This window comes from Physeter macrocephalus, chromosome 7, assembly GCF_002837175.3.
Source record: "Physeter macrocephalus isolate SW-GA chromosome 7, ASM283717v5, whole genome shotgun sequence".
NCBI classification, from domain to species: domain Eukaryota; kingdom Metazoa; phylum Chordata; class Mammalia; order Artiodactyla; family Physeteridae; genus Physeter; species Physeter macrocephalus.
In genome coordinates, this window is record NC_041220.1 from 147268249 (window position 1) to 147292960 (window position 24712).

The following is a 24712-nucleotide window of genomic DNA, read 5'->3' on the forward strand; positions in this document are numbered from 1 at the left end:
CAGCCCAGCTCCTTCAGGGTCCAAGAGCAGCCATTCAAAGAACTACCCAGTCGTGGGACTCCTGAGGAAAGACACGCAAACACCAAAGAAGGAAATAATATGCGATACGTAAATGTGTCATGATCTGTAGGATGTGAACAATAATAGCACGTAAGACAGGTGAGGAGCCTAAGTTCAAAGGAAGATTTACCCAAAGCAAAGGAGGATGAACATCAGGCAGCATCCGTCTGCCATCCTAAAGACAGTGAGACATTAGAGGGGTGACATCCTGAGATGGCGTGGGGCTGGCAGCCCCAGGGGAAGAGGCTATAAAATCAAGTCCTGGAGAACCTGGCACCAGAGTAGACAGAGGAAAGATCGCAACTGACACTGCAGAGAATCACCTCAGTGATGTGGAAAAATACAGAAAGCAGGAGAAAAAGACGATGAGAGAAAATGGACAGGGGGGGGGAAATGAAACAGATAGCAGACAGTTGAGACTTGGCATGAAGATAAGGGGTCTCTCCTTATGTACTAAACAGAAACAGACCCACAGACACAGAAAACAAACTCAGGGTTAACACGGGGGGGGGGTAATTAATTAGGAGTTTGGGATTAACATATACACACTACTGTATATAAAATAGATAACCAACCAGGACCGACAGTATAGCCCAGGGAACGATATTCAGTATCTTGTAATAACCTATAATGGAGAAGAATCTGAAAAAGAATATATGTATATGTGTAACTGAGTCACTGTGCTGTACACGTGAAATTAACACAGCACCATAAATTAACTATGCTTCAATTTAAAAATGGTCTGAAAAAAAGATAACGGGTATCTCCGAAGAAATGAACTGTGGAAAAGAAAAATGGAAAAACATGCAGAGGTTCAGTACCAAGAAAAAAGCCCTGTGATACAGAATCAAACCTGCAATAAAAAGAGTTATTATAGAACATATACATTATTTGTAAATGCCCGTAAGGCCACTAACCACATCCTGGTAAAACTGCTGTGCTTTAAAGATGGAGAGAAAATCCTAAAAGCTTCCAGGGAGGAAAAGCATGACGTCTGACAAAGGGAAAATCAAATAATGTCAAGACGCCTCTTCCCCCACTGTTAGATTTCAGTAAACAGTGAAGAAACATCGACAGGATCTTGAATTACAAGGGTTTCAACAAATACTTGTAGACCCAAGAGGCTAATCATTCAGGCAGGAAAGCAAGATACTGTCAAATACTTTAGGAATCAAGAAATAAAAACAGGTCATTGTTTGTCTCCCACAAAACATACGGAGACACTCACTCCCGCTCATTGGGACTCCCAGGCCAACCAAGAACTCACCCTCGTTAGGGGATTAAGAGGCACAAACTACTGTGTATAAAGTAAATAAGCTACAAGGGGGCTTCCCTGGTGGCGCAGTGGTTGAGAGTCCGCCTGCTGATGCAGGAGACATGGGTTCGTGCCCCGGTCCGGGAAGGAGAGGCCGCAACAGTGAGGGGCCCGCGTACCACAAAAAAAAAAAACCGAAACCAAACAAACAAACAAAAAAAAAAACAAAAAGAAAAAAGCTACAAGGATATATTGTACAGCATGGGGAATAGAGCCAATATTTTATAGTAACTATAAATGGAGTATAACCTTGAAAAATTGTGAATCACTATGTCGTACACCTGAACGTTATGTAATACCGTAAATCAGCTCTACCTCAATAAAAAAGAAAAGGAAAGGAACTCAGCCTTGGGCAAAGAAGGGCAGTGAACCTCAAATGAGAAATTCAGAACTGGGGTTATTGGAACCACGTCTACATAACTGGGGTGAAGTTAACATCGTAAAAAAAAAAAACTCTTAAGAACATCATTTCTAAAATTTATTTTTTAAAAGTATTAGAGGGTAATACGAAAAGATTTTTCTCTCAAAACACCCATCATCACACTACTATATATAAAATAGATAAGTAATAAGGACCTACCATACAGTACAGGGAACTCTACTCAGTACTCTATAATGACCTATATGGGAAAAGAATCAAAAAAGAGTGGATACATGTCTATGTATAACTGATTCACTTTGCTGTACACCTGAAACTAACACAACATTGTAAATCAACTAGACTCCAATAAAAATTTTTTTAAAAATAAAAATAAGAAACACCCTTCGTCTGCAAGAGATGGAGTTTGGTGGAGTTGTATGGTTATGGAACATCCTTTATCTTCAAAGGGCGAAGCCCATGGCCAGGGTTTCATTTCTGACAATCAACTGAGAAATGCACTTTGTTTCATGGTATGTGAGTTTCGACTTATAAAACCAAAATTACCAGAGTGCTGGGGAGATGAGACATGTCGGTTCCACGGAGACAAAACAGGCACCAGAGCACAAACTCTGAAAACAGGAAAATAACAAGCACAAAAAGATACACAGTTTCAAATAAGAAGACAGAGGGAGTTACAAACATATATATATTTTTTAAGTTGATGGAATAAACATACCTATTCAAGGAAAGATGAACCCTATCACCAAAAGGCTGAAGGCAAACACTAAATATACTGCCTCTGAAAAGAATGCACAAAAGAGTGATCTGGGTTGAACAGAAAAGAGAGTTACAGGTAAATATAAACCAAAAGCAACCCAGGGTCAAAATATTATTATCAGAAAAAAAATAGATTCAAGGCAAAAATATTCAACATTTAACTGTGATGCAGGGAAGACTGTTGCCATGAAGCTCTAACAGCCATGACATCACCATTTACCTCGCTGGCCACTTAAGAGTGTATCATCCAGGGAACCGATACAGCCAGGCTCTCCCCAAGATATGTCGGAAGGTCCTTCTCCTTGGTTACTGCGATCTATCAAAGGATTCGGTACCTAAAATCCACTAGAAAATGTGGGCAAATCCCTACTGTTCTTTGGATGCCAAAAACGTAATATTCTGCCCCCTCACCACCAAAGGTAGATATTTCATGGTTGAATGGCTAAATATCAAATAAGTATCTATAGCCAGGAACACCAGGTCCCTTGGCATGTTCAAGGCAAAGATGGAGCTGGAATTTGGGGACAGACTCAGTGACTAGAAAGGCAACACCAGCCCCCTCCCACCCAGTTCCACATGCTAGATGGAAATTTGTCTTCAGTTGGAGAAAATGCACCGCTTAGAGGAGTCCCTTTTCATACACGTTTTAAGAGAGCTTTTCAAAAGACCACTAGTGATACCAACAATGATGATTATAACAGCTGAAGATATGTATGCATTACAGAATCGACTACCGTTGACAAAAGCCTAACAAAGACCCTAATCTGTGATTTCTTGAGGTCTTTAAAAACCTTTCAATTTTCATTGAATTAGATCGAATGTTTAATGAGGGAGAAAAGCTGCCCAAGTATCAAGACGGATTAGGAGACAAGAGAGCTTAAGTCCGGTCAATTTACCCTGCAGAAGGAGGTACCCTCGCGGGTACACACAGAACTCTACCCTGTCTTCTTAGTATGGTCCCAGCTCACTCCTGAGCAGATTGGAGCATGATTCCCAGAACTACAAAGAGGAGTTAGATTCCTGCTTTTGATTGGCAGGATGACGAGAAGCATTTTTAGTCATGTCGCCTGAACATGCAAAATCTAAGGCAAATGCTGGACGTGTTCACCAGTGGCAAAGCACTTAATTTTCTTCCCTTCAAAGATGAATTACAGGGTGTGACGGCATTTCCATGAATTCAGGGCTTCTAATTCTTTCTTCAGTTAGCGCCTAATTTCCTTCCGTGGGAGACATCTCGGCTCCATAGCACGTGTTCCAGTTCACGATGCTTCCTGGAACCCCATATCCAAGAGGATGGGATTACAGGAGTACAGACGCCAGACTGTTCCAGCATATCCTTGACACTGTTGGCACATGGCTTAAAACAAACAGTGTGGTGTTTCGATCCCACCAGAAGAAATTTCAAAATCCATCCCCAAATTCAAAGAAGGGAAGGCTGGGGGTGGACGGGGAAAGAGTGTGCAGAAGTAAGAACTTCAAAAAGACCCAAGACATTTAACTGCTGTTAGAGGTTAAGCATGTTGACATCACTGTTGTTTTGATTTTCCTCAAAAACACTCACTTTCGAGGTCTGTATTTCAGGAGTTTAGTTGGTGCTACGCATCTCCCTCTCTTTACAGCAATATCCCTCCACGGAAGGCTCCCAGGGAAGAATCCATCAGTTTATGCTCTGGATGCTGTGCTCTTCTTCCAGGATACAGGACAGGAAGTAGGACCAATGACACCGTCCAGCCATGGGTGGTACAATTTCAGGATCTCTAATCAAATGCGGGTATCATCTACCATTTTTAATCACTGTTCTATGAATCAGAGCAAATCGGCACAGAAGGACAGGAGGGCAAAGTGGAAGCCGGTCCTCAGCCACCCGCATCCTCACTCATCCAATCAGAGCCCCTGATGTGGGGACATTCCCAGCAGGGATGGGGCTGTGCGGGGAGAGTCCTCCGCACATAACTGGCCCAGGGTATAGGACGGATGCAGGGGGGGCGTCCACACAGTGGGGCTGAAGGGAAGGGTGAGTGCTGGGTGGGACGGAGACATCCAGGATGAGTGTCCTCAAGACACACCCACCTGTGACGGTAAGTAAACTGTTGTAACGCAACATGATACCCCGAGGTCTAAATGCTCCCCAGGATGCTGGCCTGGGGGTCCTTTCCCAGGGGCTCGGAGTGAAGTCAGGTCTTGAGTCCAAGTCATTTTGTAGTTCTGGGGGCAGTCACGCTCCAAGGCAACAGGCTCTGTATCAGTGGTTCTCCGCTGGGGCCATTTTGCTTCCTCTCCCCCACCCCCGCCCCCCCACAGGCGGACAGTCTGCAAGTCTGGAGACATTTTTAGTTGTCACAACTGGGAAGTGGGGATGTGCTTCTGGGGGTGTAGAGGGAGGGATGCTGCTCAGCATCCTACAAGGCACAGGATGCCCCCATGACTGAGATTTATCCACCCCAAATCTCACCAGAGCCAAGACCGAGAACGTCTGCCTTAGCGTAAGAGACGCTGTCTCTATGCTATACGATACCTACCTATTTAATCTATCACCTATCTATCAAGCATCCATTCATCTGTCAATTATCAATCTCTCTATCCATCTTTGAATCATCTACCTCTCAATCTATCATCTATCTATCATCCATCCATCTATCAAGCATCTATCCTTCTAACAATTATCGATCTCTCTATCCATCTATCAATTATCTGTCTCATCTATCCATCTATCAATCTATCATTTGTCTATCCATGTATCACTTATCTATCTATCCATCCATCTCACGATGGTTCTCGAGTGTGAGCAATTTTGCCTTCCACCTGTCAATATGTGGAGACGTTTTGATTGTCACAACTGGGGGAGGGGGAGCTCCTGGCACGTGGTGGGTGGAGACCAGGGAAGCTGCTCCGCAGCCCACAGAGCACAGGATGCCCCACATCAGAGTCATCCAACCCCAAATAGTAGTGCTGAGGCTGAGACACCCTGGTTTACATATAAAATATTCATATTTTCCAAACATATAGTCTGTGGATATCACAGAATCCAGAAACATGTTTTGAAAAGCAAAGCATTATTTGCCCTGTCTTTGGATCCAATTCTCAGTCAGAAGCACAAATGTATATTACCAATCCCCGAAAATTCCCCACAAACAGATGTAATATACTCTGATCATGAGGATAGCAGCTCTGGAAAAGGGAATCGGAAGCAACAAAAAGAATCTTCCGGGTCAATGCTCCCCTCCAACCCTGAGGGCTGACAGACTGGGAAACCGAGACATGCGGGGGAGAGTGACTTGGCCCTGGTCCCAAAGTGAGTCAGTGGAAACAAGGTTCATATACGTCTCCCCAAACCTGCAGACTTTAGGTCTAAGAAGCCACGGGGACATCTGCTCCTGAAATGAAAGTGTGGAGGTGTCCAGGATTCTGGGACATCTGTCCTCTCCAAGAAGCCACAGAGGAATGAGTAAGGCAACAGAAAACAAGTGACAGAGAAGATGCTCCCAGAAAACCTCCTCCACCTGGGATGCCTCACCCTCAACACATCCCACTGAAAACAGGTGTTGCTCATGACCTTCTGGAAGCTTCTCCACCACAAGTGACCGAGACCCGCCATGGGGAACGCCCAGCTCTTCCTGTGCCACCTCTCACAATATCCCCCTAATGCGCCCTAATCCCCCATCCTTCAACAAGGTTCTGACTCATCCTTCATTCTGGAACATTCCACCATCTGAACAGCCCGTCCGGCTCATGGTCTGGCCAGTTGGGACCCATGTTTCCCTCTTTGTAGGAACCCAGCTCTGTTCTTGAGGTCATGACAATAGTAATACAATATCTGTGTTTTATGAAACAGTTCTCAGCTCTGGTGCCTCCTGTTTATGGGGGAACTGGGGCGTCCACTGGGGAGACCGAAGGTGCCTGGTTCTCCTCCGAGCCCCACCATTTACTACCTCGGGGTTCCTGAGCTCCTGAGTATCTCAATACCTTCATTTCCTCATCTATGAAATAGTGATCATAAAAGCGCCTGCCTCAAAGGATACTTGTGGGGTGAAACCGGTCACAACATAAAACACTACCAGGCTCTGGTAGTGCCTGGGATATAGAAAGCTGTCAGGACTTATGAGCTTTTTGTGTGTGTGTGTGGTAAAATGCACATAATATAAAATTTAAATTTTAAATTTAAATTTTAAATTAAAATTTAAAATTCTTTAAGGTGGAAACCACTCAGATGTCTATCAACTGATGATGGATAAACAAATGTGGTCCGTCCACACAGTGGAATATGACTCAGCCGTGAAAGGAGTGAAGTTCTGACACAGGCTACAGCGTGGATGGACCTTGAACACATCATGCTCAGCGAGAGAAGCCAGACCCAGAAGGACACACAGTATGCGATTCCATGGATAGGAAACGTCCAGAACACGCAAACCCACAGACACAGAAGGCAGATTCAAGGCTGCCAGAGTTGAGCAGGGGCTAGGTAAATGGAGAGTGTTGCTAGGCACAGAATTTTCTTTTTGGTGCATGAAAATTATTCTGAAATTAAATAACGGTGATGGTTACAACTCGAACATACTAAAAATAACTGAATTGTATGCTTTAAGGGTGACTTTTATGGTACAGGATTATATCTCAATAAAGCTGTATCAAAAAGAAAGTTAAATGTCATGTTTTAAATTGTTAAATTTTTAATAATTCATTGACATTTAGTACAATCGCAATGCTGTGCAACCATCACTTCGATGTAATTCCAGAACATTTTCCTCACCTCAAAAAGAAACCTTCTACCGTATAGCTATTACCCCATATTCCTTCCTCTCCCCAGCTCCTGCTAATCTACGATCTGTCTCCATGGATTTGCCTGTTCTGGACGTTTCCTATCAATGGAATCACACACTGTGTCCTTCTGTGTCTGCTTCTCTCACTGAGCAACCTGTGTTCAAGGTCCATCCACGCTGTAGCCTATGTCAGAACTTCACTCCTTTTCACGGCTGAGTCATATTCCAAGGTGTGGATGGATGCTGTGCAACCATCACTTCGATGTAATTCCAGAACATTTTCCTCACCTCAAAAAGAAACCTTCTACCGTATAGCTATTACCCCATATTCCTTCCTCTCCCCAGCTCCTGCTAATCTACGATCTGTCTCCATGGATTTGCCTGTTCTGGACGTTGCCTGTCAACGGAATCACACGCTGTGTGTCCTTCTGGGTCTGGCTTCTCTCACTGAGCATCCTGTGTTCAAGGTCCATCCACGCTGTAGCCTGTGTCAGAACTTCACTCCTTTTCACGGCTGAGTCATATTCCAAGGTGTGGATGGACCCCGTGCTGTGTATCCATCCATCCATCCCCTGACGGATGCTTGGGCTGTTTCCATCTTTTAGCGATTGTGAGTAGTGCTGCTATGAACATTCAGGCACAAGTTTTCATGTGGACACCTGTTTTCAGTTCTCTTGTATAAATACCGAGAGATGTTCAAATGGTAACATATGTTCAACTCATATGTTGATGTGTGAGCTCACTTTAACTTGTAGAGGAACCGACTTCTACAATAGCTTTAACAGTCTCATTTAGTTCTGACTCCTTCAGCCTGGGGACTCCTGGAGTCCCTCGTCTCCCCATTTACACCCCAATCCACGTGCACACAGAATGTCTAGTCCCTTTGCTGGGATATCTCTGGATTAAACACCTCACCCTGGACGCTCAAACACCAACCTGTCCAGAACGCCATGGGGCGACCCTTCCTCATCCTGTTTCCCCCAATCTGTGCCCTTATATTAAACCCCAGAAGTTATGAAGACACCCAGGAAAACCTTGGTCTGGAGGAAAATGTCTTTTTTTTAAATTTCTCCAAAAGGCTCACAGCTTCTCTCTGGGAAGCTGACAATCCCGACTGCATCCCTCTGTCAAGGTTCAGTATATTTCAGGGATAAAGACACTCTAGAAAGAGAGGAGATGCTCCCTAAAGCAACCCAATCACAGTACCAACGCTGCAGGAAATCAGAGGTAGGGGGGAGAGGTTCACTGCCACCAATGTCATCTGCATAAACATGAGGAGGAAACGTAACCCATTTTCTATCTTCCTCCTGATTTCAGTTATTCTTGGTGAGAACGCTGAGAATCGGAGCAAATAACATCCTAAACATCGCGATGCCATAGACTACACACACGTGGTCCTGTCTGGATGGGACATCTGTCTAGTGGGGCACAGGAAACCAAGCAAAATTATCAGCACCCAGCCCACACGGGCGGTTTGAACTTCCTCTCTCTTCTGTGGCCACAGACAGTGCCTAAACTCAGCCCAACCTTCTTCTCAAAGCATAATCCGGCTACAGGAGTTGGAACCAGGGCGCAGGCATGAATTCTACGGGGAAATGCTGTGTACGGACAACGTCTTAATCACCTTCTACATCAGCCACAGCAGCAGCCCTCGTGAAAGCAGCCCCTCTATTTCCAAGAAGGAGAAAGGACATGTAGGACGTCCGTGAGGTTTTCAGGTTCAAGGTCATGTGACACCCTGCCAAGATGTGTGTGAGTGTATTTCTTTTTTTTAGTTTAGAATTCAAGTGTAAAGGATTGAATTCATCCAGCCCTAGGTTCACAGAACTTCACCAACACTGGTCTCTGCAAAACCCCTCTCTGCTCTTCACTCTTTCCTTCCTTCCCTTCCTCCCTCCCTATTTCCCATTCCACCCCTAACCCCCACGCCACGCTGTGCCCTGACCACATCCATCGTTCTTAACTTTGACACCCAAACTTTTCTTTCCGGGTCCTTATGCCTGTGCACTGTGTTGTGAACACTCAATCTTAATTCCTATTAATGGTCCAGGACCACCGCCTGTCTTCTGTTCCCTTCTTCCTCCATGCCTTCTACCTGCTGGAGACCCCTCCCCAATTTACATTTTGACCCCTCCCCCCTCCCCCGGACTTGTCACTAGCACCAAGGTTGAGGAACCCTGTTCTTGAGAAATCAGAATCTCAGTTGGGCCATCCATGGAAGCCAGTAAAATTATGCTTGCCTCTGTGAAAACGTCTACCATCGTAACCCATGCTCCGCGTATCATGAGGGGCAAAGGGGCTTTCAGGGGGCACCCACGCTGCCAAGTCCCAGCTCTGACCCACCACCAAGGACCACTCACCTTTAATCTCAACAATAAGTCTCCCTGTTGTTTTTTTTTTTTTTTTTTTTAGCTGTACACGGGCCTCTCACTGTTGTGGCCCCCCCCGTTGCGGAGCACAGGCTCCGGACGCGCAGGCGCAGCGGCCACGGCTCACGGGCCCAGCAGCTCCGCGGCACGTGGGATCCTCCCGGACCGGGGCGCGAACCCGCGTCCCCTGCATCGGCAGGCAGACTCTCAACCACTGCGCCACCAGGGAAGTCCTCCCTGTTGTTTTTTAAAAAAAAATCACAGCAACCTTCCAAGCTGTAGGCAGCTTCAACTGACTACCTTTCTTGGTTTGTTCTCGTCTGATGGAGAGGCATAGCCTATGTCTGTCGGCCACCAAGGTGACCTTCTCACGCATCCTGAACGCCACGACAGATTGCAATTCCACAGTTTCCGCAACAGTCTGCATCGTCCTAAAATACGCCCAGGGCATCCCGGGAGCTCTGCACTGAATTTCGGGCACTGATACTGCAAAATCACAGCTGGCTTGGACCCGTGCCTTCTCACTGAGACGCACGACCATCCTCCATCAGAATTCGAGGACCCCGTATGATTCGTTGAACCTCTGGACTGGTTCCCCGTATGCATTTCAAGTTTGAGAGGACAGCCTACCCTCTCCAAGTCCTGCAGGACGCTTGACGGCTTTTCTGGACCCAGGTCCTCATCAGCGACTTTCAAGACAGGGGTGACTCTCAGACTTGTCTCTGAGTACTCCAGTTGACATTTTCTCCTACTCCATCCAAAGTCCAGACCATGATTTGCAAAAGCTCCAGCGAACATGGGGTTGGCTGGCTGAGCACAGGCACAGAGGTGGCAGTGAAGCTGCCACAAGACAGCCATTCTGGAGCCCCTGAGCGCCCAGGGGCTCTTCAAACAAGGTAGGAGATGCCCAAGCTCTCCTAGCCAAACTCCTCCTATGATTAAACTCACTCAAGATTACCATGTGGTCTTTAGGGATTTATGCTTTTTTTTTTTTTAAGAATTAGATATTCAACTCAAATTTGGCACATTGATGATGATTCTACCTAACCACCTAAAGGGGGCTAGCCAGACAAAACGCACGCGGGAAAGGAGAAAAGAAGAAAGAAGAGCGTACTTCCCGACGGCAATATGGGAGCAAGGACATGGGTGAAAGCGTCAGGCATGTGGTCAAACAGCAATGCATCTACTCTGGATGAGACCCTGAATCAGCATCACCCAGCTGATAACACGCTCTATGGAGGGTGCAGGAGAGGACAGACAAGGAATCTCAGCACATCCTGTCACAGGACAGTGAGAGGGGAAGCATCACAGGACCCGCTCCATGGAAGCAAATCCCCAAACTGGACAGACTGTCTCTGATAAGAGAGGTCGGGGAAGAAGAAGGGCAAACGAGGTCTTTTCCCCACATGATGTAAAGCCCAGACCTACAATGATGGTGCAGAGTAAACCCACAGGCAAATACGTGGACACACACCACACACCTCAGGAAAGTAAGATAAAAGAAGACCTGAATAGACATTTTTCCAAAGAAGACATACAGGCAGCCAGTAGGCACATGAAAGATGCTCAGCTTCGCTAATCATCAGGGAAATGCAAATCAAAACTGCAATGAGATATCACCTCGCACCAGTCAGAATGGCCATCATCAAAAAGGCAAGTAATAACAAGTACTGCCGAGGATGTAAAAAAAAGGGAACCTTTGTGCACTGTTGGTGGGAATGTAAATTGGTGCAGCCACTATGGAGAACAGTATGGAGGCCCCGCAAAAAATTAAGCATAAAACTACCATAGGATCCAGCAATTCCACTCTTGGGTATATACCCAAAGAAAACAAAAACACTAATTTGAAAAGACATATGCATTCCCATGTTCATAGCAGCACTATTTACAGTAGTCAAAACGTGGAAGCAACCTAAGTGTCCATCAACAGATGAATGGATAAAGAAGATGTGACATATATATATATATATATATATATATATATATATATAGTGGAATATTACTCAGCCATAAAAAAGGAATATTTGCCATTTGTAGCGACATGAATGGACTTGAAGGGTATTAAGCTAAATGAAATAAATTAGACAGAGAAAAACACATACTGTATGATACCACTTATATGTGGAAACTAAAAAATACAACAAACTAGTGAATATAACGAAAAAGAAGCAGATTCACAGATATAGAGAACAAACTAGTGGTTCCCAGTGGGGAGAGGGAAGGGGAGAGGGGATTAAGAGGTACAAACTGCTACGTACAAAATAAATAAGCTACAAGGATATATTGAACAGCACAGGGAATAGAGCCAACATTTCATAATAACTTTTTTTTTTTTGGCTGTGTTGGGTCTTCGTTGCTGCGCACAGGCTTTCTCTAGTTGTGGCAAGTGGGGGCTACTCTTTGTTGAGGTGCACGGGCTTCTCATTGCGGTGGCTTCTCTTGTTGCGGAGCACGGGCTCTAGGCGCACGGGTTTCAGTAGTTGTGGCGCACGGGCTCAGTAGTTGTGGCTCGCGAGCTCTAGAGCGCACGCTCAGTAGTTGAGGCACATGGGTTTAGTTGCTCTGTGGCATGTGGGATCTTCCCGGACCAGGTATGAACCCGTGTCCCCTGCATTGGCAGGCAGATTCTTAACCACTGTGCCACCAGGGAAACCCTCATAATAACTTTGAATGGAGTGTAATCTATAAAAGTATTGAATCACTATGTTGTACACCTGAAACAAATATAACATTGTAAATCGACTATACTTTTTTTTTTTTTTTTTTTAACTCCATCAGCACTGTAACTGAAGCCTGCCATAGAGGTCCCTGGAGAAAACCCCAAAATAAAACACATCACCAAATTCATGGATGCACCCAGTGCCTTGTGCTGCAGGCAAATTAAAAAGGTGACAAGATCAGCCTGAAGCAAGTAAACACTGCTTTGCTGAAAGGACTGTTGGATATTTTTCTGTGGTGTGAAAAAGCAAAAACCCAATGAAAAGACCAAGACACATGGAACCCAAGGACAGAACGATGGTCAGAAGCTGACATAACCAGTCTCCAAGAGGATGGCCTTCCTGGGAGGGTCTCTTTCTGGTACCTGTGGAGGGGACCGTGGGTTTTATGCTTGCCCACCAGGATGAGTACTGGAAATCACTGTTCATCAGATCAGCGCTCTCAAGGTGGGACCACACAGCCTGGGGTGGGGTTGGGGTAGGATCCATGAGGTCCAAACTATTTTCATAATCGTACAGAAATGATTCTGCCTTGTTCACTGTGTTGATGTTTACACTGATGGTGCAGAAGTTACCCTGGGGGAAACTGCTTCTCAGCCTAAATCAAGGTCATGGCCCCAACTGTATTGGCCGCCATCGTATCCTTCACCCCCGGCACTACTACAGCAAAAACAGTGCCACTTTCACTTAAAAATGTCCTTGATGGAGCAGTAAAGATGATTAATTTTGTTGTTTTTGACTTTTGGATATATAGATATTTTTTTTCCCCCCAACAAGGTGGAAAGAACTTTTTTTCACTGAACTAGAATTGATTTACAATGTTGTTAGTTTCAGGTGTACAGCAAAGCGATTCAGTTAGATAGACAGATATACTGTTTCAGATTCTTTTCCCTTATAGGTTATTACAAAATATTGAGTAGAGTTCCCTGTGCTCTACAGTAGGTCCTTGTTGTTTATCTATTTTATATATAGTAGTATGTATCTGCTAATCTCAAAACTCCTAATTTATCCCTCCCCACCGCCTTTCCCCGTTGGTAACCGTAAGTTTGTTTTCTATGTCTGTGGGTCTACTTCTGTCTTGTATTTAAGTTCATGTGTATCATTTTTTTAAATTTTCCACATACAACTAATGTCATATATTAATCTTTCCCTATCTAGCTTACTTCACTTAGTCTGATCATCTCAAGGTCCATCCATGTTGCTGCAAATGGCGTGATTTCATTCTTGTTTATGGCTAAGTCGTATTCCATTGTATAGAGTACATATATTTTTAACATCCTATGCGACAAGAAGGGAAGTGTACACAAAGCACGTCTACCCTGCGCTGAAGCGTGACGGCTGACTGGCATGATAAGTGAGATGAGCTTCCTCTCTGAACACCAGTTTTGCTTGAAAGAACAAGTGATAGAGTAACTATGGCTGTTCCACGTGGGGGGATGTGACAGACAGTTTCTTGAAAATGAAGCGAGCACTTCACTTTAAGGAAAACAAATGACAGTATTTATGGCCAAGGACAAAATTTGAGCTTTAACAAGAAAATTGGAATTGTGGAAAACTTTTATCGGCTATCGTGAGCTTGAAAGTTTCCCAATACATAAAGCCTTCTCCGATGAGATTAGCGGTTATACTAACAAATGTGATTTGGGGGGATACTGTATAATTTAATGTGTCCACATTGAGAAGACCTCCATAATTCCGTGAACGCACATTTTTCCAAAGGACCAATGAGCAAATGGTCCACTTCAAGTACTAACCTAGAACAACTGATTTTAATTTAACAGAGTAAGAAAATTTTGTTGATAATGACCCCAGATGCCATATTGTGATTCGCCATTATGAAATGACCCCTTGCTGGTTTGGGGGAATAATATCAAAGAAAACCCACAGTTGTCTGGAAAAGCTATTAAAACAGTTCTCCATTTTCCAGAGACACGTCTGCGTGAGGCTGGATTTTCCTCGAGGAAAACAACGTATTGCAACAGACTGAATGCAGGGTCGATAAGAGAACTCAACTGTCTTCCTCTGAAGCACATACATTTGCAAAAACATAAGACACTTGCAAAAATGTAAGACAATGCCACTTTCCTTCCTGAGTTTGCTTGTTTTGCTTTCACAGAAAACATGTCATTTATGCTAACATGGTGTGTGCGTGTGTGTGTCTGTGTGTCTGTGTCTGTGTGTGCGTGCCCTGTGATATCAGACCACGTGCACCAGCCTCCAAAGACTGTACCCTCCTAGGAGACCCACCCAGACACACATTTTCCTTCCACACTGTCACTTACATCCCTTCAAAATAAGGACAGAAAGACCTGAGCTCTGTTGCAGGATTAACCTGCAAGCTAACCCTCTGGACAAACTCCTTTTGAACCCAGGAGCAAGGACCCTGCTGCAGCCAAAGGGAGGGTGATGAGTCACAGCAGAAGGGGTTTGTGAAAGAAAAGAGAATAAATCATCGACTTCACGCCCCTCATGTACACGGAATTATCTTCCCCAGCTGCCTTCTGCCTGTGAATGTGACAAGTGGTATGACCCCCTTTCTCCACTACACATCACAGCCACCTCCAATGACGCACGTGCCACACACACGTGTGACTGTCGCATGGATCTCCACCGTTATTTCTTGACACCAAGTCAAGGATTCCAGACCAGTAGCACAGAATCTGGTGTTTCCCCCTACCTGGCCATCTCCCTCCTCCAGAGGTATTCTAGTACTTCCAGAATATTCTGAGGCCCTCCAAGGAGCCCTACGTTTATAGAACACCATCCCCAAAAACCACAGAGCCCTTCTGTCTGTGGTGAAGCCCACACAAAATAACCCAATGCGCTACAAATAAAACCGTGTGCATAGGCTGGTTCATGGAGATGGCAGCCCCGGGAAGCACAGCACTTTCCTGGCACACAAATCTAGAGCACCTTCTGGGCACCTCCTGCCCTGGGCTGCAGGCTCTCTGTGGACTCCCCCTTGAACACACAGAGAGGTGCTGCAAGTCGGGCCAGGGGTTCTTCTGCAGAGTAGAGAGCTCCAGGGTGCAGATAAGGGAGGGACCATGCTGGGCGGGGAGCTCTTTTGTGAACGTGAGAGGCTCAGGGGTGCAGATGATGGGAACGTGTCTGTCTGGAAGAGACACACTAAGTCCATGCTTCCTCGCGAAGCCCAGCCCGCTCCTGCCCTCCCCCACCCCATGGGTCATGGGGAGGGGCCCCCCGGTCCATCACCTCGGCCAGGAGCTCCACGAAAGCAGGGACCACGTGGCTGCGCTGCACAGGGCAGGTGTGGTTTGAGGGCTGAGAAAGCCTTTGCTCTCCATGTACGACACAGATCCACCAAATGGGCACTATGACCTTCTCCTTCACTCCCAGTGCATTTCTCACAAATGAAAGGTGCTTGGAGCTGCCCCAGTGATCACAGCCAATGGCAGGCCTCGTGGCTGAACACGCCGGACCCGTCCATCTACCTGGCACCGTTAAAGATTCCAGATTCCATGGGGTAACTCCCCTTTACAAAGCCACTACTTGTTGGGTTTGGAAGAGCGTCAAAGATTTTCCACAACTATGTGAAAGAGCTATGAAAATACTCCTCCCTTTTTCCAACTACATGCTTGGGTGAGGCTGGACTTTCTTAAACAGAAAGAAATACTGTAAGAGGAGGAACGCAGCAGCAGATGGGGAAAAGCCCAGCTGGGAAGCCACATACTGGAGACACGGCCTCTGGCTTCTATGTCTAGACAGAAGGTTCTAAAGGTCTAACGTTTTTGCCAACGTCGTCTTACAGTTTTGCCAACGTCTTAAGAGTTTTGCCAACGTCTTAGTTTTGCCAACGTCTTAGATTTGCCAACGTCTTAGTTTTGCCAACGTCTTAGTTTTGCCAACGTCTTAGTTTTGCCAACGTCTTACAGTTTTGCAAACGTCTTAGTTTTGCAAACGTCTTACAGTTTTGCAAACGTCTTACAGTTTTGCAAACGTCTTACAGTTTTGCAAACGTCTTACAGTTTTGCCAACGTCTTACAGTTTTGCCAACGTCTTACAGTTTTGCCAAGGTATGGTTTAAGAGGAAGACAGCCCGATTCTCCTATCGACTTCTACGTTCCATCTGTTGCCATGTTTTTTTCTGTTGAAGAAAATCCAACCTCACGCAGACATGTCACTGGAAAACAGTGTTTTGATAGCTTTTCCAGACAATTGTGGATTATCTTTGATAGTATCCCCCCAAACCAACAAGGGGTCTTTTCATAATGGCTATTTGCAATACGGCACCTGGAATCATCAATAGAATGATGACTCTTATTCTCTCAAATCTGGATTGACTGGTACAGTTAGTGTGCAGAATGGATCACTTGCCCATGTATGAAAAAAGAAACAGAAACGGCATCCCAGGGGGAAAAGCAGTAGACCTTACAGGAGACCACACATGGCCAATACGCCAGGTTCTGTCTTATTTTGTTTGGGATGCCACATTCCTTGGACATCTACTTCCTTCATCCTAAGAGCTGGTCCCCATTACACATCCGGGATAGGCAACCTTCCATCCTCCACACTTTAGGGAACTCTGAGGCCTACGAAGCTCTGAGGATGGACCCAGGAGTTCCCCAAACTGGGTGAAAATGGACAAAACCCAACATGCATGATCCTTAACCCAATGGGGCTCAAGGAATCATGAGCTCCCAGGACTGCAGACCATTCCAAGGGGTCAGGCCTGAGGTGGGAGGCAGGTGGACCTGGTGCTCTGCAAACAGTTGTTACCCTACCGCCCACACCTGAGACGAAGGCTGGGGTCCCGTGACAGCCCTCCCCTCCCCCAGCATACACCCTGCACCGGGATGTCTTCCCCCACCGCCAGCCTTGTTATCACAGACCGCATTCTACCCCCTCAGAACCTGCAGGGGCATCTATTGCTATTGCTGACCACAGAGCAGAAAGTATCGGCTCCGAAACATGGTTAAGATAATGCTCTACAATTGCATTTCTACATCCCATGAGGAGATTACCATTACTGTCAACATCGGACGGGGATGTGGGGTTTAATCAAGAGATCCCAGGGGTCTCTGCCTGCCTCCTGGGTCGTTTTTACAGCTGACGTTCTCCATCCTTTATACCACCTGGCAAAGTGCAGAGGGACGCAAAGTAAAACTCAGCCCCCAAAGAGCTGACTCTGGAGGTTTGGTGAAGAGGCCCATGACCCACTTCTGGTCCAAATGGGGCCATTTCACAAACACCCAGACTCTGCCCGGGCTTTGGATAAAGACAACCCAGAAGGGAATGGCGGGGCTCACCTCAGCGATAACCAGAAACTGCTAACACCAAGATCCCAGTTTTCACAGCGCAACTTTCTTCAGCAGAGAAAGAGATGCTATTTCCTTAGATAATTAGTGTTAAATTGAAGGATCATCTGGGAATTGAAAATAAGAACAGTAAAGAGACATCTTTCTCTTCTAGGATGTGAATAAACAGAAGACAAAGACCCGTTAAGCCATGCAAAACAATGTTTGAAATTTATCCTATTGACCTACAGTATCTAGTGATTTTTTTCCATGTAATAACAAAATAAATGGAGAGGGATATGCAGGGGCACAATGGTATCTGAAACGTTTTATTTCTCACACACACACACACACGATCTAAAACTAATTTAGCAAAATGTGGACATTTGATAAAACTACATGTCAGGTACACAGCTATTCTTTATATTCTATCTTATGCATGAAAAATTTTATAAGAGAAAATTTTAAAGGCTCATTGAAATTCAAATCGTTGCTACAAAAAGATGACGCTAATTTGGTTGATCAAACGCTGGCATGAATTGACAGGCAGACCTTGTTTTATTGTGCTTCGAAGATGCTGTATTTCTTACAAATTGAAGGTTTGGGGCAACCCTGCACCGAGCAGGACGTCTATCAGCACTATTTTTCCTAAAGCATTTGCTCACTTCCTGTCTCTGTGTCACATTTTAGTCATTCTTACAATATTTCAAACTTTTTCATTATGATTTGATCTGTGATGGTGTCTGCGATCTGTGATCTTTGATGTTACTACTATGACTTGCGAAAGGCTCAGAGGGTGGTGACCGTTTTTTTTTTAGCAATAAAGTATTTTTAATTAATTAATGAACATTCTTGTGACATATGCCATTACACACTTAACAGACTACAGTCTAGTGTAAACATAACTCTTACGTGCACTGGGAAACCAAAAAATGTGTGTGTGACTCGATTTATTGCGATATCCGCTTTGTCATGGGGGTCTGGAACCAAACCCGCATCATTACCAAGGTCTGCCTTCACTCTTTAAGAATAATTTGAGAGGTCACACAGAGAAAAGACAAATACAATATGATCTCACTTACATGTGGAATCTAAAATATGACACAAATGAACTTATCTAGAAACAGAAACAGCCTTACAGACATAGAGAACAGACTTGTGGTTGCCAATGCGGAGGGGAGCAGAGGAGGGGTGGACTGGAAGTCTGGGGTTAGCAGATGCGTACTTTTATATACAGAATGGATCAACACCAAGGTCCTACTGTACAGAACAGGGAACTCTATTCAGTATCCTGGGATAAACCATCATGGAAAAGGATATAAAGAAGAATGTATGTATAACTGAATCACGTTGCTGTACAGCAGAAATTAACACTGCAAATCAACTCTACTTCAATAAAATAAACTTTTTAAAAAGAATAATTTGAAATGCACGTTGCCTTCTGTGTAAACTAAAATCCCATGAAAGCTCTCCCCTTTTCACTGGGTCTAATCTCCTTCCGTTGAGACAAACCCACTACCCTCTTGGAGAGACTTCATGAATCTCCTGAGTGGGAAATGGTTCCTTTTCCAAGGAATTTATCAGAATCTGTGCCAGCTGGTCAAAAACTCGCCAACATTCTCTCTGAAGATACCGAGGTTAAACTGGTGTCGAACGAATAAAATGAATTTTGCCTGAGGGTGAGAGATGTCTCTGTCAGAACTGCAGGCAGAGGGTGGTGGGCGCGTGTCAAAAACTTATACAAAACTGGCAAAGAAAAAAAAAACCAGAAATGAGCAAATGAACTGCCCTTTTGAAGAATTTAATCTGGTTTCATTTCATTTTTATAAAAATTTCAATTTTCATTAAAAATTTTTATTAAAATTTCATTTTTTATAAACCTTCCATTTATTTAAAAACACCCATATCTGAGAACTGCAATAAATCAAGGTCTGCCTGTAATTTCACGTGAGCATTTGAGCAACACAGATTATCATTTTCATTTTGCAGCAGTGATTTGAATTTCTGATCTTAGGCAGTTGATTCCTCTGGTTCAATGATTCTCAACCTGCTTACAACACGATTACATCCTGAAGGACGTCTGAAGAAGACGAAAGGGCAGGCAGCCAGGGAATGTTGCTCTCCACGGTCCCAATGAGTTGGGAGAAGATGACAGATGGCCCCTCTGCCTTGGGCTTCTCCAAGTCCGCAAACTACAACTTCTAAGACCTTACACGTGGGACCATAATCCACGGACATCTTTAAACTTTCCTTGAGTCTTGTTCTAGTCAGCGTGGGCGGCTATAATAGATCACCCCAGACTGTACACTTGAAAAACAGACATTTGTCTTTTCAAGGTTCTGGAGGCTGGGAGTCTGAGATCGTGGCGTGGGCAGATGAGTTCCTGGCGAGGCTCTCTTCCTGGCTTACAGATGGTCACCTTCTCACTGTGTCCTCACGAGGTGGGGAGAGAGCTCTGGTCTCTTCCTCTTCTTAAAAGGACACTAATCCCATCAGAGGGGCCCTAACCCCGTGACCTCACCTAACCCTAATCCCCTCCCAAAGGCCCCATCTCCTAGTAGTATCCCATTGGGGGTCACAGCTTCTACCTATAAATGCTGGGGGGACGCACATTCAGTCCATAGCACCTCGTGCTTCTGGAAAACTAAAGGAAAACCCCCCATTCCTTCTGTGTTCCAGGAAACGCTGTACTTCGAAGAACCTCTGTCCCCGTATCACTTAGCCAAGACTCACAGGCGCCCCCTGTTTACCCAGAACAAGGCCACACCCAGACCCCACAGGTCCCGGCCTCAGGCTCCCCAGTGATGAGCTGAAGCGTGTGCACGTGCTGACCCATCTGGACAAAACGCCTGCCGTCCAGACTAGCCGCCGCGTTCATTCAGCTTCTGTCCTTCCCCCCAAGGCCTCCGGACTTCTGACCCGGCGTCGGAAGGCAGAGCAACCCCTCCAGAAATCAGCTGTCTGTAAGGAAACGCGTCCGCGGCTCAAACATTTCAATGACGGCACCTGAATCTTCCCACGCCTGACTCTGTCTAGGTTCATATATAAAGGGAAGTCCTTCCTGCTGACCTTTACATGCATGGACATCTCATGGCTCGGCCGCACTCCCTAAGACAACAGCCCTCCCCCCTCCTATTGCAATAGGTGGTTTCCAATGCCCTTCAAGCTCTAACATCCTCACCTTACAAGCAGGAAATGCTCATATCCAAAGCACGACTGCTTTACAGAACAGCTGTCCAATTAGGCTGTGGCCGGACTGAGTCTCCACGGAGTGATAAACTATCGGGGCAGCAAGAAGGGGATAAGGCCGGATCTCAAAATGAGGGCTTGAGTGCCAGCTGGCCATCGCGACGTGATGCCTTGAGGGGCTCCTGGGCGCCTGGCACGGTGGGGATGGTGCCCCTGTGCAGAGCCCTCGGGCCACGGGAGGACACAGGCTGCAGGACCGCAGAGAAGGCACAGCAGCACTCCGGCGGGAACGTGCTATAGAGGAAGCAGGAACAGGAAGGCACGACCAGTCATGGACAGAAACGGCCAACGGCACCCGGACCTCAGGAGGTTTCCATCGGGTATATTATTAGGCAGAACAAGGCAGAGAGAGAGGCGGGCAGTGAGCGAGGAAGAGAAAGACCTTCCTGCGTCTGCACGCCTGCCCGGCCCACACACCTGTCCAGCCCAGGTGACGACCCCGCTGATGTGTGTTCTCCGGACCACAATCGGCTCTCACATACCAACGCCTGGTCGCCTTTGCAAATAAACAGAGCGCTCCAGAAACGGACCACGCCACCTGCATTCTCCGAAGATGCCGACCCCAAGGAGGCTGGCTGACTGTGCGGTCGTGGCGCGTTTGAGCCAGTTTCAAAGGGGACCTGGCGAGGGCACGAAGCACCACGTCCGGGTGGGGAGCGACCTCCCCACCCTTGGTGAGCCCTCAAACCTCCAGCAGGGAGGAATCCACACAACACAGGGAATACGCCTAAAAGCAGGAAGTTAAGGTGCCCTGGGCATATGACGGTTCTAAAATGCATTTCTTTACTTCCAGTTTGGGGGACTGTGTGGGGAAAATAATGAAAAGCGATTTCGACCGCAGAGAGGCTGGCATTTTCCATAATCATCTCCTGCTTCTCTCTCCCCATTTGTATTTGTCTGGAAAACCCCACGTGTGTCCCTACTTTCTTTTCCCCACAGGGACAGTCCTTAGCCACTGTACGATCCTGGTTTGTCTGTTTGTTTGATTTTCGGTTTGTTATTTCGTCTGTCTGGGAAGCACACAGCTCAGTGGGTTTTCAAAGAATCCACGGGATACCCCGGGCAAAGAAGTTGCCTCACTGTGATTTTTTTTTTTTTTTAAACTAAGTTGCCCGTGGCCACCATCGTTGTCACAATGCTTTCACCCAAACAGAAATAAAAAGGGCAATTTTCCTGGGGTCTTGTTTTTCTTGTAGAAGAAAGAGTCCCCCCTCCTTCCATGCAGGTGCCTCTCATTCAGATGGAAAGATGGAATCAGGCAACTATGTGACTCTTTTCTTACTTAAGTCTAGATTCTATCTAGGTGCAGGGGCTGAAGGCAGCAGATATTGGAGGCATTAGAAGAGAGGGGAGAGAGGGGAGAGAGGGGAGAGAGGGAGTGCTTCCTTGGGCAGTGGGGGAGCTACAGCAGGTTTCTAGAGAGAGGGTAATTTAATTAACCATCCCTTTCTTTTATGCTTTCCCCCTGGGTTCAGCTTTCAGTTCAGTTGGAGGAGTATTTACTGAAGCGCCCCTATTGTGTGCCTAATAATGGGGTGGACACAGCTAGGCATGCTAAATAAAGTTTCATATGGCTTTGAGGTCTGCCTTTTGTTTGCACTATCAACTGGGGGATGTCGGGAAAGACTGATACAGAGAGAGAGAGAGAGAGAGAGAGAGAGAGAGAGAGAGAGAGAGAGAGCCGAGAGAGAGAGAGAGAGACAGAGCCGAGAGAGAGAGAGAGAGAGAGAGAGAGAGAGAGAGAGCCAAGAGAGAGAGCCAAGAGAGAGAGCCAAAGTAAAAAAGGGAATTGTCCGCAGGAAGAATGCCAGCCAGCATGACCTGCAAGGCTGGTGTCTGTCATCTAAACAGGATGATGTGTTTATTACAAATATGGCGGCCACGGACAAAGGTCTCCAGACTCTTATCTGGAAATGTGGGGTGCGAGCCTAACATTCACCCAGGTTCTTGCCCAGGCATTGGGGGTAGTGGGTTGAACTTTGGCCCCTTCGAAAGGATAAGTCCACTCAGGACAAGCGCATGAGACCTTATATGGAAATAGGGTCTTTGCAGAGGTAATGAGGTAAGATGAGGTCCTATGGGATTAGGGTGGACCTGAAATCCAATGACAGGTGTCCTTGTGAGAAGAAGTAAATCTGGACACAGAGACATGGGGAGAAGGCATGGTAAAAAGGAGGCAGAGATTGGAGGGATGTGTCAGCAAGACAAGAAACCCCAAGCATTGCTGGAGCGCCCAGAGGCTGAAGAGGCAGGAAGGGCCCTCCTCTAGAGCATCCTCTGACGCCAGGCACCTTGATTTCAGACTTTGGGGCTCTAGAACTGAGAAAGAATAATTTGTGTTGTCTTAAGCCACCTAGTTGGAGGAATTTTGTTGCAGCTGCCCCAGAAAACCAGTTCATGGGGCCCACCTATGACATGCAGGAGCCAGATGGCATCACATCTCAGACCTCACAGAAGTGGAATCAGCCCTGCTGTAAAGACAATGATGGTGTCGCTCACAGACGCTGAGGCACCTGCCCACCCAATGCCTTCCTGTCACTAAAAGGCAGGACCAGGAGTTGAACGTGGCAGGCCCACATGCCCATCACAGCCTGTCGTCCTTGGGCTCACGTCAACATCATGTACCACAGGGTCATGGAACCTTTTGCAGAAACTTCAATTTAGAATACTAAAGCATACAACCTTAATGGAACCTGAGTGAACAGTGACGCATGTATCTAATTTACGAATTACTGCACCCCGATGTTCACAGCAGCACTATTTACAATAGCCGAGACGTGGAAGCAACCTAAGTGCCCATCGACGGAGGAATGGATAAAGAAGATGTAGTACATGTATACAATGGAATATTACTCAGCCATGAAAAGGAATGAAATACTGCCATTTGCAGCAACATGGATGAACTTGGAGAATATTATGCTAAGTGATATAAGTCAGAGAAACAAATACTGTATGATCTAAAAAAAAAATGTGGAATCTAAAAAATACAGCTAACTAGTGAATATAACAAAAAAGCAGCAGACTCACAGAGAACAAACTAGTGGTTACCAGTTGAGGGAAGGAAGGGGCAGGGGAGAGATAGGGGGAGGGGATTAAGGGGTACAAACTACTATGTATAAAATAAATAAGATACAAGGATCTATTGTACCACACGGGGAATATAGCCTATATTTTATAATAACTATGAACGGAGTATAACCTTTAAAAATTATGAATCACTATATTGCACACCTGAAACTTATGTAATATTGTACATCAACTATACCTCAATTAAAAAAAAAAAAAGACTGAACAGTGACTTCTACAAATGGAACCCAACAATGTTTTCTTAAGAGTCTGAGCAAGTCCAGAAAGGTGGCTACTTGACCACAGTTGGATGGAGTTCTCTGGGGTCAAAGCCCCCGTTGTCTGTGGCCAATGCCTGGCAAGACTCCCTGTGTCCATGTGAACCCCCGATTCCTCCCCACCCCACCTGAGTCCTAGAGCTTGTTCTGGCTGCAAAGAGTATCCCTGACTGTCCCCAGAAACATGGCTGACGTGTCACATTCCGAGCAAGGGACTTCCCTATTGGCTCTTCATTAACTCGGCGTGATGTTGGATTCTAGATACACGGGGGTCTCCAGCATTTGAAAAAGCTTTAATTCCTCCCCCAGGAATGGACGCTCTTCTGGGTGACTCATGGATGACCCTTCAGAACCTCATCTCATAAGGAAATGGTGAGTCCTTTACGGATTCCAGACCTCCACCAGTTTTGACTTGTTTGTGGTTATAGAAAGTGACACCCAAGACCTTTGGGGCATGTGTCGCTGGTCTTCGCTACTTTCCAGAGTGTGTGGGGGGGGGGAAGAG

At 45.9% G+C, this 24712-nt stretch overlaps 1 protein-coding gene across 1 annotated transcript in view; it reads right to left on the reverse strand.

Annotated features, from left to right (window-relative positions):
• Positions 1-24712, reverse strand: part of DHRSX (dehydrogenase/reductase X-linked) — a 198940-nt gene that overhangs the window by 86033 nt on the left and 88195 nt on the right. The window lies entirely within an intron of this gene.